Here is an 18,258-nt window from a genome sequence, read left to right on the forward strand (position 1 = left end):
AGTATAAAAAGGTGAATAAGGTCTGGTCCCAATATCATGGGGTATCTCACATCCTAATGGGCCATTATTGTAATGCAGACAACCTCTATCTGTAGACAAAATTGATTACACACTCATCAAAATATCTGCAAAGCAAGCAGGCAGACTGTGACTAGAAAGAACTTTAAAGTTCCAAAGAATTTTAGAGATTCCAAGAATTTCAGGATTAGAAAGGATCTTAAGAGGTCATTTATTCCTGCACTTTAAATTAGTCCTCTATCTAATGCATCTCGACCGAGTGACTTTGGGTTCTGCTTGATCAACTTCAGTTATTGGTGCTACATTCCATTTTGAAATTTCTTTAATCACTAAATTCTCCCTTAATATAAACTGAGGTACCCCAGACCATGTGTACCAGTCTGTGGATTCAAATGGGGTCCCAATTAAAACAATATCCATACTTTAGGGGCTCATGCCCCACACTGGCTCACATAGGAACCCAACTCCTTCAAAATTGTCTCCCGCAACTCCTTGTATTTCTGATTGTCCCAGAAAATGTCTCAGAAGTACTGATCAACACATCAAATCAACTGTTCAGAAAACTGTCGTGCAGAACCTGCCACTTCCGCGGGTGTGATTGTCTCCCACTACTGACTTGTCACCATCCACCCCATTGTCTGGGGTCAGCAGTAGCTGGGACAACCCTGAACTGTGCAGTAATCTGTAAAGTAGCGGGAAAGACATTGTTTATACCACTTTTGTGGTGTACTCTGTTGTTGCTTGTATGGTCCATACCATCCCTCCCCGACCCTGCCTTCAGGGTTTTTAATTCACTGCCCAGCCTCATCTCCATTCACAGGACAGATTTGACTCCAAAAGTAGCTGAGTTCTGAGATGAGTGTGAAATGACAGATATGACACTGCATTCAGAAAAACTTTTCCTCTAAAATTGCTGAGGTGTTGCTACTGGAAGCTCCATTATTCTTGCAAATGGAGTTCTGGGATCACCTGATCAATTGATCAGTTGGGTCTATGCCCTACTGATAGTCACAGCTTAGATTCAACCTTGAATCTGTGATAGGTGGGAATTGAGTAAGGCTGTGTGTCTTGTTATATATCTAATATTCCCTACAGTTAGCACACATAGAAAAAAATCAGCAACAATGATAATAATCATAATAATAACATATACTGAGTATCACAACCTTGTAGGTAATATTTTGTTTAATCCTCACAGCAATTCTATGGATACTGTTATTATTCTTATCTTATAGATGAGTAAAGTGTGTCAGGAAAAGACTAATTAATGTGTTTACACATAATCACAAGGATAAGTGGTAGGACTGGAACTTGAAGCCAGGTAATCTAACTGCAGAGCCTGTAGGCTTAACTGTCACATGTCACCTTCTTACTCTCTACAGAAGAGGCTCAAGAAATATTTTGAGGAAATGACTGTAACTACCTCTTGTAATATGAATACATTGATTCTTGACTTCCTTTTGGAGACATAAACAGTTTGTTTCACAAAGGAAACAGTCACACATTTAAAGATAGTTCTCATGCCCCTCAGCTATCAGAGAGTTTTGCCATTTCAGTCGTAAAGAGAATGTAGGTACTGGCTACCAGGTACCCCTTGGGGTGACTTGAAGATCAGAATTCTGTGCCACTCTAAGAATCTGAAAATGTCTCCACTTCCTTTAAGTGAGTGGTTTGATCATTTAGTCAACCTTTCCTGGAAAACAGTTTTCAACACTTTGCTTCTTCTGTCCTCTCCAAACCTATTTCCCACCAGTCCTTTAAACATCTATTGGCAAATATCTAGAGATGCCCTCCTGCACAACAATCCATGTTCTTCAACTTTCCTATTCTTTTCTCCACAGTGTCTCTCCTACATCTAGACACTGGCTCATCACAGGTTCTAGGTGCATGCTATGCCGGCTCATCTCATCTTGGAAATGTTTAAAGTACGTACATTTACACAAAGGTTGTGATTTATTAGAATTTCATGAATTGAGTCATCAGGAGGCTTTGTTTTAAAAAAGTCTTAATAACCAGAGAAGACAATGTTTAATTCGAAAGAATTAATCCCTAACAATGGACTAACAATATAGGTTTTCTTTAAAGATCTCTTTATATATTTTAGAGAGATTAAGTATGAGTGGAGGGAGGGGCAGAGGGAGAGAATCTTCAAGCTGAGTGTGGAGCCTCATGTGAGGCTTGATCTCACAACCCATGAGATCATGACCTAAGCTGAAATGAAGAGTCAGCCACTTAACCAACTGAGCCACACAGGTGCCCCTCAATGGACTAGGAGTTTTAGGGCTAAATAGGACTAAACAGTCTTCAGATAAGATATTTTATTGAAGCTCAAAAGAATAACTACAATAAATTATCATGCTCCTAAAAATTCCTTTATCGTATTTAGCACTTACAACACTTTAAGATGTAAGTATTTTGTCCACATTTTGAAAAGACAGTAAAATTTCTCAATTTGTACATCTAGTGAGAAGCATAATTGAGACTTGAACTCTGACCTGTTTGACACTTTGCTACGGCTTTATTGCCTCATTGATCTCTTATAAATTCAGTTCTTTGGTGACTTCCTAGGGTAATGTCCAGTTAACCTGAAACACCATTTTGAGTTAAGATAAAAATAATATAAGGATGCCTAGCATATCTTCATTTTAGTAACAGTCTTTAAAGCATTAACCTTAAAGAAGTGATTTGGTGGCCCAGAGGAAGGGCTTATCATGGGCATGTTTGGGGGTAGTAAGTGGGACTTCCTCTCAAAGCAGTGTGGGCAAAGAGCTTGTTGACCTTAAACAAACTGAACTCTGATCTGGGAATCTGTCAGAGAAGCTGATCTGTACCTGAATGTGGAAATGGGCACTAGAAACTTGGCTGACAAAACCTCCCTCTGTCAGGAATAAGTGGTTTGATTTTACTTAGTTTGTCTGTCCCTCCATTTCCTCAACTGTAAAATGAAGATATTTGACAGGATCAGAGCACCTCAAACCTGCAAGGTCATTGGAACCAACTGGGAAGTCATCTTCCAAAATATTCATTGCTGTTTTCCTTTACTTTCTTCCAGAAATCACACTCAAAGACTCCTTGCATCCAATTAACAGGTGTTATATATAACTTCTGACTTTACCATGTTATGGTTAAACTCTGTGATGTATCATCATGCTGGACATAATAGGGAAAATAAAATCAACCAAAGCATGTCAAAGTAAATTTGTAATATCATGACTTTTTTGATTAGACACCAGTACTAGATAAAAGGTGAACAAAAAATCTATGTAATGTCAGAAATTTGGTTGACTTTATCTTTCATTTTATTAAACAGAAGATATGAGTTGACATACTATTGTCATTTAAATAATCTCCAGTTAATTTTGTCCTCTTTTTCTTATAAAGGATGGAATCGAACCACTGAGTGGGTTTTTTTAAATTAAATCAAAAGAAATATTTTAAAATTCAGACAATGATTTCTATATTGGGCACATGATGTCAAATACCATGTTTGATTAAAACTTTCATTTTTACCTAGTGCTTTAGCAATATTTCTTTTCCATCTTTATTTTATTCTGTCAGTAGTGTTTTAAACTCTTAATTACTGATACCGTACGTTTCATTCAGTATGTGAAACATTTGCCTCATGAGAAAAAATTCCCACTGTGGCCTGATCTCTCACCAGTTTTATGCATCTGAAGAAAAGTCTTTCTAAAAGATTGAGATGAGCGACAACAGAGCAAACTTTCAAATGGTACTGTTGATTGAGAGCACAATGGACAGTACCAAACTGTTTACAGATGTTACACTTGGCCCCTTTCCCAGTGCCAAATATTTGCATGAGAGATAAAGAGGATAATCTATTCACATATAATGGCTTTCCTCTCCAAAATCTTTTGAGGTTGGTTACATTTTAATAACCATTTGCTCTTGAAAATGGATTTCTTTCTTGAAGACCATCTGCATCTGTACAGCCAGGCACCCATTCCTTCCTTGACTTCAGTACCAAATGTTGGCTTCCCTCCACAAAGTGCATGCCCCCTACACCGTCCAGTAGATTGTGTCCTTGCCGCAGTGAAGGAAAAGGAAACTCTGAGCTCTAAGCGATGTAGCATATAGTGTTTTATTTTTTTCTACAGAGCATCATATAACCATGTGGTGAAGTGAATAAGAGGACAGATCGTGATGCTAAATGATCTTTCTTCTTATTCTGTCTTCACCAGTTGTGTGATCTTGAATGCATGACTTAACCTTTCGAAGCCCCTTTAACTCATCTTCAGAAAGAAAATAACACTACATATCTCCTTAGAGTTGTTAGGATGATTAAATGAAAAAATTTGTAAAGATTAAATGCTCAATAGAATGTAGCTGTTGTATTTCTGCAGTGTCTCAGAAACACAAGAAATGCCAATTGTGGGGGAAAGTGGCTGTTGACTCTAGTGGGGGAGGGCAGCTAATTTATTTTCTGGGAATTAAAGAATTCATGCCATTAGGTTCAAAGAGAGTGATTGGTGAGTTGATGTATATTTCTACTGTAAAAACCTTCTCTGAAGGATTACATACAGGATAGAGATGGGAGGACACAGTTTTCCAGGTACATCTCTTCTATGAGGAGCTTAGTATTCTTTAGTCCAGTAGTTCTTAAACTTATCTCATTATAAGGATCGTCTGTGAATCTGTAAAAACAAATAGAAATAACAAACTAAAACAACAAACAAAAAATATGGTTGGGCATACTCTATCAGGAGGTCAACGGGTAGAGATACAGAAGCTGATTTTTAAGAGCTCTCCATTTATTTCTGATGCACAGTAGAACATTGTTGGGATTTTAAAAATTCCCCTCTCCATATTCACAGAGTCAGATACTAATTACTACCCTGATGACTCAGGGAAGTCATATTCTTGTTAATTTACTTGTGGAAATGGAAAAAAAATGTATCTGTTTTGAGTTTTTAAATAAAATAGTGTTTCTATGAAGAAAAAGACACTAATAAAAATGTGTCAGGAACTAATTAACTTTTAGCACTATTAACCTAGTATTTAAAATAATATAAGTGTCAGCATAGTAACAGAAATACAAAGTTAACTGAAGGCAGTAGAAAAACAGAATTACGGAAGCAGAAAGTTGAATATAATATAGAAGAAAATTTTAGAAAATTTTACATGATATAAGGGTTAAATTAAATTAATGAGACCAAGCAAAAGAGACAAAATGATACAGAGAATATATAAAAGTTAGGATCAATAAATTCAATTTAAGAAAGATTAGAAGCAAATAAAACAAACAAAAAACAATCAAATATATGACTAAAGTGATGTTCTAAATTGAAAAGAGGACAGGTTTTTAACTCAGGCAAAAAAAGAACAATAAGGTACCCATACCTTAGACATGTGGTGCAAACATCTAAAAAAAATTTAAGATTAAATAATTTTTAAATCTAAACAGATAAAAGAACAGGTTATCTACAACTTACAGAAATTGAGGTGATCTTAAAATTCCCCATAACACTAAATATCAGAATTAAATAAAATGGTTTTACGGACCATATGCTTGAATAATTTAACATACATATCCTCAGATATGTAAGAATAAATAAATAAATAAATAAACGAACAAACCACTCATTAAAGTTTCTGGAAAACTTTCTTAAGAACTAACATAATATAATAAAAAAAAAACATTAAAAAAGAAAGAAATTAAAAAAAAAAAAAGAATATATTCCAGGGGCACCTGGGTGGCTCAGTCGTCAAGCGTCTGCCTTCGGCTCAGGGTGTGATCCCAGAGTCCTGGGATCAAGCCCCACATCAGGCTCCTCCGCTGGGAGCCTGCTTCTTCCTCTCCCACTCCTCCTGCTTGTGTTCCCTCTCTTGCTGGCTGTCTCTGTCTCTCTCTCTGTCAAATAAATAAATAAAATCTTTTTTTAAAAAAAAAGAATATATTCCAGGGGATGAGGTGCCTGGGTGGTGCAGTCGGTTGGGCATTCTACTCTTGGTTTCAGCTCAGGTTGTGATCTTGGATTCATGGGATCGAGCCCCATGTGGGTCTCTGTGCCCAGCGCAGAGTCGGCTTGAGGCTCTTTCTTCTTCTCCCTCTGCTTCTCCACCCTTCTTTCTCTTTCTAAAATAAATGAATAAATCTTAATAATAATAATAATAATAATATATTCCAAGGGCACCTGGGTGGCAATTAAAACGTCCCACACTTCATATGTGTGGGACGTTTTAATTGCCACCCAGGTGCCCTTGGAATATATTATTATTATTATTATTATTAAGATTTATTCATTTATTTTCCAATGAAGACATACAAATGGCTAACAGACACATGAAAAAATGTTCAAAATCATTAGCCATCAAGGAAATTCAAATCAAAACCACACTGAGATACCACCTTACGCCAGTTAGAATGGCAAAAATAGACAAGGCAAGAAACAACAATTGTTGGAGAGGATGTGGAGAAAGGGGATCCCTCCTACATTGTTGGTGGGAATGCAAGTTGGTACAGCCACTCTGGAAAACAGTGTGGAGGTCCCTTAAAAAGTTAAAAATTGAGCTCCCCTATGATCCAGCCATTGCACTACTGGGTGTTTACCCCAAAGATACAGACGTAGTGAAGAGAAGGGCCATATGCACCCCAATGTTCATAGCAGCAATGTCCACAATAGCTAAATCGTGGAAGGAGCCGAGATGCCCTTCAACAGATGACTGGATTAAGAAGTTGTGGTCCATATATACAATGGAATATTACTCAGCAATCAGAAAGAACGAGTTCTCAACATTTGCTACAACATGGACGGCACTGGAGGAGATAATGCTTAGTGAAATAAGTCAAGCAGAGAAAGACAACTATCATATGATTTCTCTCATCTATGGAACATAAGAACTAGAATGATCAGTAGGGGAAGAAAGGGATAAAGAACGGGGGGGTAATCAGAAGGGGGAATGAAACATGAGAGACTATGGACTATGAGAAACAAACTGAGGGCTACAGAGGGGAGGGGGGTGGGGGAATGGGATAGACCGGTGATGGGTAGTGAGGAGGGCACATATTGCATGGTGCATTGGGTGTTATACACAACTAATGAATCATCGAGCCTTACATCGAAAACCGGGGATGTACTGTATGGTCACTAACATAATATAATAAAAAATCATTATAAAAAAAATAAATAAATAAATAAATAAAACGTCCCACACTTGATTTCAGCTCAAGCCGTGATCTTGGGGTCATGAGATCAAGTCCCTTCCTCAGGCTCCTGAGTGTGGAGCTTAAGATTCTTTCTCTCCCTCTCCCTCTGCCCTGACCCCCCTGCTCACGCTCACTCTGATTCTCTCTGTCTCAAAAAAGGAAAAAAAAAAAATTATAGTAAACACTGTAATCATTAAGTAAAGAAAGTAAGACTGAATAAATACTATAATGAAAAACTTGAGTGCAAATGCCATAAATAACTTTAAAACATTAACATTTCACAATATTTGTGGAAATCTGTAATTCTTTATTAAACTTATAAAATTTTATAAATGGGTGTAAGAAGGGAAGAGAGTTCTCAAACTCCAAATTTCAAATCTTATAAAATGAAAAGTCATATATTTTCTTTTCTTTTTTGCTTTGATTTTATAAAGAAATATTTGAGTTGATTTTAAAGACAAAGATAAACATTCATGGAATGTGACTGGAAGATAACAAACAAAAACATCATATCATAAAAAGACCACAAGGAAAATAGAACAGGGCTTACAAAACAAAAAGAAAATACTCCATTAAGATGACAGAAAAATAAACCTTGCCAATAGCAATGAATAAAAGTTATTTAACCTCTTTCAATAAAGGACAAGGCAATTTGTTTAATGAACAAATTCATTTGCATGTTGCTTACAAGAGATACAAGGAAACCAAAAGGTACAATTAACTGAATATTCAATAATGACTTAAAAGGCAAATATAAATCGATGTCAGACATGGTTATAAGAAAATCCAACAAGGTAAAATTAGTGGCAAACAAACTAAAGAGACAAGAAGGATCATAAATAATATTTTGATAAAAGAATTCACAATGAAGACAAATAGTAATACATGCAAGAATAAATCGACCTCCCTCCCGAAAAAGGTAGTATTATAAATTAATATTGCTATTCATAAGTTTAGGTCAAATGTTATCAAAAAATAGCAAAGAATTTGATTAATGTAATGCTAATAAATTAAGAAATAATCATTGATGGATTAAGAAGTAAACACTGAACTCTACAAAATATATATACATATGGTCATGAAACATACTGAAATTCTCAACAAATTGTAAATTATAGAAGTTTTTAGGTAATATTTAACCATTATATAGACATATCCAAATTTAAAAGCAAAGTTGTAAAAATAAACATCTTACTGTTTTGATATGTATTTAAATATTTTTACACAACTGAGGAAATAAAGGGAAAAAATAAATGTAATCTAATTTGATAAAAATAAGGATATTAATATCAAGATATCTAGGGTGCAATCAAATAATTATGTACACCTATGGGATTGTGTTGTTTAAAAAGATGATAATTAAGCATTCAGCCAAAAAGTCTGAGATTTTTAAAAAATCTGTTTTAGGAGAAAATAACTAAATAAAAACCGCAGCCAATTACTTAGGAAAAAGATATAAAAAACGAAATTGATAAATGAGTCTGAGAACTAATTCCTGGGGAAAAGTAAAATAAAACATACTAAATTGACAAAATTTCATTTAAATTCTGCTCAAGAAATTAAAATCCAAGCAAATAATGTCAGAAATCAAAAAGGGGACATAATAAAAACTGAATTCATAGTAAGCTTCTTAATTCTTAGGGCTTTGTTTTGTTCATTTTATTTATTTATAACCTAGCACACACATAACCTAACATTTCATAGGTGTAGCAGGCTCTCATAAATATTTATCGAATGAATGAATATGGAAGATATTAAAAATTGTAAGAGGACACTTTGCCCAGCTATGTACTCATTAACTCTAAAAAATATTTCCAGATTCAAAGAGTTTTATGCTTAGTTTTTTCAATCTTTTGAAGTTTAAATACTTTTTTATTTGTCCTAGGATGTATAAAATATGGAAAACTTTCTAGTTCTTTATGAAAGTAGTGAAACACTAATAAAATTGGACAAAAATAGAAAATAAAAAAAACTATTACAAACCTATACAAACGCAAAACAGCAAAGCAGGCACACAAGTGAGAACAGCATCATTTATCTGCAATGCAAAAACATCAATAAGGTGCTCACAAACCTAATTAAAATATTAAAAAGATGGCTCACCATCTTAAAGTAGAGTTTCTTCCAAGGATGAAAACCTAACTTAATACAAGGCTGTATAGCCTGTGGTTATGAGAGGGACCTTGAGATCCAAGACTTGATTCAATTCCCTGTCCTCTCACTTAGTCATGGTATGACATTGAGCAAATAACCTCTCTGTGCCTTAATTTCCTCACCTGTAAAGTGGGAATAATAATAGTATTAATCTTAAAAAACTCGTTGGGAAAATTAAATGTTATGTAAAATGCTGAGCATGGCATCTGGTGTATATCAGTGTTACTATTATTATTATTATCATCATCATCATCATCACTCTCAGTATTATTTTATTTAATAATTTCAGGAGCCATCATTGTCTGATTTTTATTCCAGCGCAGTAATGTATACAACGGCTATAATGGTTGTTTTATAATATTTTGATCAGCCACATGACTAAAGAAAATTGAAGGAAGGGAGGACTCATGTGTATTATATAATAAGTGAAAATATGTCTAATTCCAATATTCTCCTTTCTGCAGGCCCAGGAAAGCTTTCCCTTGAAGTAGGTGTGCGTAACTCATTCATGGCCCATGCTTGAGTCCAGTCTGGGAAAAGCTGAAACTCTGGAGGACACCCACGCCTTTGGCCCTATGATACACTACAGTCCTGATGTACTTACACTTCATGTGGAAAGATTTTGTCAGCTAATATCTGTGATTGCTCAGTAGTGAAGGTGGAAATAAAGTCATGGATGAGATATTTTCCAAAATCTAGTGATCGATTTGGAATGGCACTGTCCCCATGATTTTAACGTCGGACTGTGTTTCCTAAGGAAAAATGGCAAGTGAAGGCGGGGGATAATTAACAAATGTCCCACTCTGTTCCCCAGGCACAGGAAAGGGCTATGGTTTTCTCTTTTAAGTTGTGTGCTTGCTTTACTGTGTAGAGTAAATTTGCCTCACCCTTTATTTTAAAATAGGAAATGAAGATCAAATTATCCTTTCCATTATTGTACACAGTTGTGCAAATGGAAAGATTGTCTTCTTCTGGGAACTCTATAGCCTACCAAGGAATCCTATGAAGTGATCTCTAATCTGATAAAGTAAGAAAAAAATCTTGACTTTGATTCATCACCACTGTGCTCACTACTATATCACTGTCCAGTAGTGTCAGAATTTCACTGCCACCCAAAACTACACTGTAGTCACTGAAAGGCAGCAGCTGGGGCACTGGTGACCTGTCCAAAAACAAGAGAATTGATCAGGAAGTGGAGAAATGCCACCTCATAAATGTCACCCAACCACATTTAACAACCACCAAGAGTTTATGCTGACCAACTGTTGTATTTGCTATGGTAAATATGCCTCTTTTACAACGTTGAGGCCACTGAATTTCTCATGGACTAAAACTTCCTTCAGTGCAATTACCTCCTCTCCCTGGGAGCCTTAGGAACTCTGCCATGGTTGCAATATTCTTCTAGAGATGGACATCAATGTCAGATTTACATTAAGTACCAGCATCTCTCAGAAGAAAACGTGCAGCTACTGCTCCGACTTCAGAAGTGGATCTGGATGCCCAACAGAAATATGCCGGTAAAATTTACGGGAAATATCTGAAAGCAGAAGAAAGCACTAAAAATAAATAAGTGCTGCAAAGTTTACTATTCAAAAATAGTATTATTTGTTGTTTGAAATTGTGCTGTATTATGTTCATGGACCTAAAAAAAAGCAATTCTATCCAAAAATTACTTTCAAACTTGAAGTTTTTACTGAAAGATATATTTGTATACATTAAGGAAGGTTAAAAGATTACATTGATTATATAAACTATTAGGAATGGAATATTCTTGGCACATTTTCACATACCTTACCCATTGCTTAGCTGACTTTTGTCTCTAATACCATGTCCAGAAAGAGAGGAACGTGTTTTTAAAGATATGGACTTACTATTTTTATTTTTTCCATAAAGTTGTCTATAATATTTTTGAATTAAAATTCTATGTTAAAAAATGTGAAATCATTGACATTTTCACGAAACATTTCTTTGTGAAAGAGGTAAGAAAGTATCCTTTCTAAATGTGCTGTCCAAATAATTTCTGCTAGATGAAATATACTCTCAAATCCAATTTATTTTATACTGGGGTAAATATTTCAGCCCAAATATTTTCACAGGCACTGCCTTTTTGCTTCCATTTAGAGTAGTTTCCTTCAACAAATATTTTTATAAGACAACATTTGTCAAATAAGTTGTCTCTATTTATGATTCACCTGAAAGTTTACCAAATTTAGATGCTGCAAATTGTAGGTTTTCTCAATTTTTTTCACTGCAATACAGGATATAAATTTATTTGATTAAAAATAGGAGATTTGTCAACTAATTCTTCCTGCAAATCAGATGTTCAAAAGCTTTTATGCAATTTCAAAACTAAATTTTATACACTGTCTGTGATCTCATTCTTTTAATTTTTTCAGCTTCCCTTTGCTTTTGTAGAAAATGTCTTCCCCATTGGCAAGATAATGTCTTCAATAATTTCAATTTGCTAAAAGCTTCAACCTAAAGTCATTGCTTTTCTTGCCATACCACTTTTTGAACACTTTGCTTAAAAATTTCCAGATGATTTTGAAGAAAGTGCAACCAAAATTTGGAGAAATCCTTTACAAAAATATTAGTAAGACATTAGGGCTGATTAACAAAGTAGTTATTTCAAGGCTTAAACATTGCTAACATCCCATTGAGAAGCTAGAAGGAAAGAAAGAGCATATTATAAGGCTGAAAATTTTTATTCAATATTAGTTTTACCAGTATTAGTTATTCCAGCTGTGTACTTATAAAAATATGTACAGATTTTGATAATTGTAGCTTCTATTTCAGTTGGTAGAATATTACAGCTTCTTTGGGTGAAATTATGAATTTTATGTACATTACAACCAATTCCAAATACATTTCTCCTTCACAGGTTCCTTAATTTAGTGAGAACATTGTTGTTACCATGCTGATGTGCTCTACCAAATTTTCTATTCATATTATCACCACGAAAACAAATGCTATAACCTCAGTGTTGCAGTTTCAACATTCATAATGATATCAGATGTTTGACTTTTGAGAGAATAAATTCCAAAGCTTTACTTTGATTCCAGCAACCATATGGGGGGGGGGAAGAAAAGAACGATTACTGGAATTACTGATTTTCAATTTGAAGCATCTGCTCATACAAAACTGACATCCTTTAAACTTGACAAGTTCTGCTACTAATGCAGCCACAGGATTTTCCACTATCGCTTCCAGCTTCGTGCAGGCACAAACACTTGGAACTGAAAATGAACAGTGTTAACTTCAACCAATAGTCAATTGATCTAAATGAAAACTCATGCTTCAAAGAATGACATGTGGACACACCTTTTGTGACTGCATATGTAAAATTGTCCTTTTGGGCACAGTGTTCCTAACATAACAATTTTTGGTTGATACTGCTGGCTTCCCAGAAGATATTTTTTGTCCTTTACTTCTCATCTCTTCAGTAATATCACTTGGGCTTTGAGATGAGTGGAAAATTTAGTATGTATTTTTTTAATTAAACATGGACTTTCATTTCTTGAGGTCATTGATGACAGGATTTATTGCTAAATTCAAAGAGTATTACCAAACAATATGATACATGGCTACAGATGTACAATCAGTAGATGACATCATTGTAGCAAGAGCATTTAAGCTACTTGCTACACATTTTAAACCTGAACTGCTCAGCTTCATATATATATATAAATATATAATATGTATGTGTGTATATGTGTGTGTGTATATATATATTTATATATATAACACTTGCTTCTAGGATCCTGGTGGCTTGATGAATCTTGGAGACCCCACAGCCTGCAACACAACTGGTTAGTACATCAAGGGGCTGGCTGAAGAACAGCATCTAATACATGTAATATTTCAACCACCATCAGGACAAAAGGAGTTAGCTGCCCATACCTGAATGCTCTGCACATTCTCCTTAGATCTAGAAAGGATGAAAAAATGAAAAGGATAAAGAGAGAGGCTTTTGCTGGTATCTGCCAGTGCATATGTCTTATTCCTACTGCCAGTAAGAAGATGACAGGAGCGGGAAATAAACTAGCAGTCTATCAGAGCTATCCTGACTTATTTTTATACAATCATCAATAATAATACTTGAAAAAAGTAAAATACTTGGACATATGACAACTGAACAGGACCCTGGGACCAAAAGGTGAATCAAGAGTCTCCTGTGCACACGGGGATGATCACCCTTCTAATGGTACACTTGTTTAGGGACCACTTACTGCGGGCAGGCTCTCTGGATTTTTGGAGATTAAATGGTCATCAAAATATGATCCCCACTCTCTGTTTGCCCACTTTGCCTAGCTCAGTTTTGCAAAGCATGCAGTTTTCAAACGCCGTTCTCACAATGAACTCCTTTGATTCAGACGTGATTCAGGAAGCATATCATCATCTCTGCCACCCGTTTTTGAGAATCTTCCTAACCCTGAGCCCAAAGGCACGGAACGCGGGAGAGCACAGCGTGCAGCACTTCTGCTTGTGTTGTTTTGATAATACCAGCCTTCCTCAGCATCCACTGGGAGAGGCCGCCTGACGGGATATGCCATCGCTCTAAGTAGGCTTTCCCACTCCACCTCTTCGCTTGATGCCACTCAGCAGCTCTGAGAGCAGCCAAAGCCACAGGAATGTCAGGGTGATTATTGGCCAATGTCAAACTTACTTTGGAGCAGAGGCCCTTTAAGTTCAGGAGACAGATTTACCTTTCTTAAGGCCTTAATAGAATTAAGCAAATCAGCACTTCCTGCTGAAGGCGGGCTGCACAGCCACCAAGCTAGCAGTATCATTAAGAAACCACATGTGTTTAAAATAAAATTGTTTCTAACAGTAAGTCTCAAATACCTGCTCTTCTGGCATACTTTTTGATTTTTAAGATTCTGTCAAGCTGTGATGACTTTAACCTTATTCTTTGAAACACTCTCCTTTTCCCTCTCTTCCTCTATTCATCTATGAAATTGAATTTCCTCTAATGAAAAGAGAAATAGAATATATTCAAAATATACTTTAGGATCAAACTGGTGCCACTTTTTTTCTTCCTCATAAGACTTTTGCCCCCCATTTCAATCAGCAGTCCCATTATGATTCCTCTTCCCAAATAGAAAACACTGGCTTTCTCACTGCTCTCGGTTCATCTAAGTTGCCATTCTCTGGGTTTTGTCTTATTTTCCTAAGAACTGACCCTTGCGTTTTCTGTTTACTCTTCATTCCCACGCTATCTCTCCGATCTGACCCTTAAGAACCTCTTCTCTGTGAGAATGAACCCAAATTTCCACCTTTACTAGCCTAACGTTACAAGTGGGTAGAGCCAGAATGGCTGGTCAATGCCAGCTGTTACCTACTAGGTACACTTGGTCAGATTTAACCTCTATGCCTCAGTTTTTCTTCTGTAAAATGGGGCCAGTAATTGTTCTCAGAAAGGTGTTGTGAGGATTAAACGAGTTATACATAAACCACTTAAGAGGTGATTGGCTATCTCCTCAACTTTAGGAAATCAAGTAGGGCAGAGATGTCATCCATTTATAGTCAATGCAGAGAAGCTTTGAATAATGCTTAAGGTAACTCTCTTACCATAGTATAGCCAAGGTTATTGGTTTGATTGATCTAAGACCAAAATAATGTTCCTGAAAGAGACATGAATTGCTCATGTAGAAGAGATCACGGTCTTCACAAGAAAATCAATCCTCAGGGTTTGGGACATATGTTTGATTTCAGATGTGACAGAAAAAAAACCATCAGTTTATCCTAAATTTATCCTAAATCAGTTCTGCAAATGGAAAAACTAACTCTGGGGATTTCATTGAACTAACTTGGCCTTGCAAGGGATGTGGCTTGAGATAGAAATCTGAGTCCATACTGATTTGAACCTTAATCAAAGTAGGGCTTCTATTAAAATTCTGGGTGTTTACCAAAAGAAAATGAAAACACTAATTTGAAAAGATATATGCACCCCTATATTCATTGCAGCCTTATTTACAGTACCCAAGGTATAGAAGCAACCTAAGTGTTCATTGATAGATGAATGAATATAGATAGGTAGATAGATGATAGATAGATAGATAGATAGATAGATAGATAGATAGATAGATAGATATAGATACATATACATACATACAATGGAACAATACTCAGCCATAAAAAAGAATGAAATCTTGCCATCTGCGACAACGTGGATGGACCCGGGGTGTTATGCTAAGTGAAATAAGTCAGACAGTGAAAGAAAAGTACCATATGATCTCACTTATATGTGAAATCTAAAAAAACAAAACAAATGAGCTAACAAACTAACAAAACCAGAAATAGAATAATAAATACAGAGAATAAACTGGTGGTTGCCAGAAGAGAGGGGGGTCAGGAGGATGGGCAAAATAGGTGAAAGGAATTAAGTGGTATAAACTTCCAGTTATAAAATAAATAAGTCACAGAGATGAAAAGTACAGCTTGGGGAATATAGTCAATAGTATTATAATAACAGTGTGTGGTGACAGATGGCAACTACACTTATTGTGGTGAGCACTGTATAATGCATAGAATTGTTGGATCAATATGTTGCGCACCTCAAACTAATATAACATTATATGTCAGCTGTAACCCAATAATAAAAATTTTTAAAATAAAAAGTAAAAAAATAAAATAATACAAAAAATTCTTATGCGAACATCTAACATATAAGTAATCAAAGGTAATTTTTGAATCTCCTATCTTTAGATTCTCAACAAAAAAAGTTACCAAATTCCTGTTAAATCAACTTAGTTTTTGTTAATACATGCATACATTCTTCATTGAACGTATTTAATTCATATGAAGTTAAATAAGATCAAGCTATAAGACCATTCTTGGCAATTGCTATGGATAATTGCACCCTGTATTTCTTCCATCTTTGTGCCTTTTACAGGGGCTTCACAAACTCAAGATGAGACAATTCTGTTTAACTGTGTTCTATTTTGGAGCTACTGCTTGGTGATTCTGCTGCAGCATGAGGGAGAGAGCAAGACCCTGAAGAAGGAGCAGGCATCTTGCCACGTGGGGTCCTATTGTAGGAGCCCCTGGGCTAGCCGAAGCATGTCTGGGCCTAGCCCTGCAATGCCAAGATTTCCTATGACCCCAGATGTCCTAAAAATTAAGAACAGTTTCTCTGGTTTATGCATTTCAGTCACAAAAATTTTAACACGTATTTGACAGCAGCCTAAAACAGCAACAGAGATTTGTGGGAAAAGATTTAGTCTGATCCAGAAGTCTTCATTTCTTATTTACATAAAAGTTCCCCTGCATTCTGAAATCACTGATTATTTTTCTATCTTAAGTACAATACCCTATTCTGGTTAAACACAAAATATTTTTAAACATTATTTTAAAGAATTTGCATTGCTCAACTCTAGTAGTGTGAAATAGAAGACATTCAGAAGTGAAATTAAGTACTTTTCAATGGTTAAGTTCAAATCAGGTGCTTTGGAAGATGCGGTTCTGTGAAATCTAACACTTGTTTAAATCCCAAAAGCCTGAAGATAAACGGATTGCTGAAGAGAGGGGGCAGGAGTGAGCCTGGAGCTCAAGGGTTATCCTAAGGTGAGAGTGGCCAAAGTAAAAAGGCAGGTACAAGAGTCAATTCTCCATCAGAGGAGGAGAAAATCCTTGATCAGAGAAAGGAATATTTAGGAAAAGGCAGGACAGATAAGTTTGGCAAAGGAATAGCCACTAACCTTTCTTCTCTTGTGTGAAAGAACACGAGAAATCACATTCAATTCCATGAGAGAATGTGAAGAAGAAAATCAAGTGCACTGTAAAAGAAGTTTACCCACTCATAGGTGGCAAAGTGATCATCTACCCACTTCTCTTGAATTCACTACCCTAACAAAATATATATGAAAAATCTAACATATGCCAAATTTCAAAAGTACTCCAATCTAAACATATTGATTGATCTTTTTCATTTTTGGAAGTTATCATTGTTAATTGCACCAACAGGTAGACCATTAGCTAATTCAAACCTAAACCCTAGAAACAGAGCAATCTGGCTAGACCAGAGAGAGGAAAGTCAAGCTGCGACCCATTGCCCTTGGAATACTAGAGGTTCAAGTCCTGTACCACTGACAAGAAGGGCTAGATGGTACCCTTCTCTTACAAGATGCCCATGTCATTCCTTCCTTCCTCACCAACATATCTACCCAAATGTTTTTAAACCTTCATACACTGATGTTTGTTACAACTCAGTTTTGCCCATCTTACATTGACGCCGCTAAATCACTTCTCATTTACAAAATGTCATTTTTCATCAACTACCTGATGAGTAATGATTTTGGATCTATCATCTGGTAATTTTGCTTCTTGCCTGGCAAAAAAGCATCAGGCCTCCACCAAAGCAGTAGTGCATAATATCTGAGTGGGCCTGGAGGTAGTACCAGGTCTTTGCTCGGAAGAGAACCTCTGTGGCTCTTCCCTGCAATGTTTAAATTTTTTTTTAATTTTACGAATATTTAATTTATATACAATATACAATATATACAATAATGTACAGTGCAATCAATAGTTTAATATATCTACAGAGTTTTGCAACCATTACTGTTATCTAATTTTAGAACACTTTTTCACCCCCAAACAGATAGCTTGTACCTATAGTCACTCCCTATTTCCACCTTCTACTCCAAGTCCTATATAACCACTAATCTACTTTCTTTCTTTATATGCTTGTCTATTCTGGACATTCCTTATACATGAAGCCATAAAATATATGGTTATTTGTAACTGGCACTTTTCCTCCCTGTTGTAGTATATCGGTACTTAATTTCTTTTTATTTCCTAATAATATTCTGTTGTCTGGATACACCATACTTTTTCTATTCATTAGTTGATGTAGAGTCCCATTTTTTTGTCTATTATGAATAATGTAGATATGAACATTTGTGTGGACACATGTTTTAATT

Source organism: Ursus americanus, chromosome 11, assembly GCF_024610735.1.
Source record: "Ursus americanus isolate L20-20 chromosome 11, mUrsAme1.1.p, whole genome shotgun sequence".
In the NCBI taxonomy this organism is placed as follows: Eukaryota; Metazoa; Chordata; class Mammalia; order Carnivora; family Ursidae; genus Ursus; species Ursus americanus.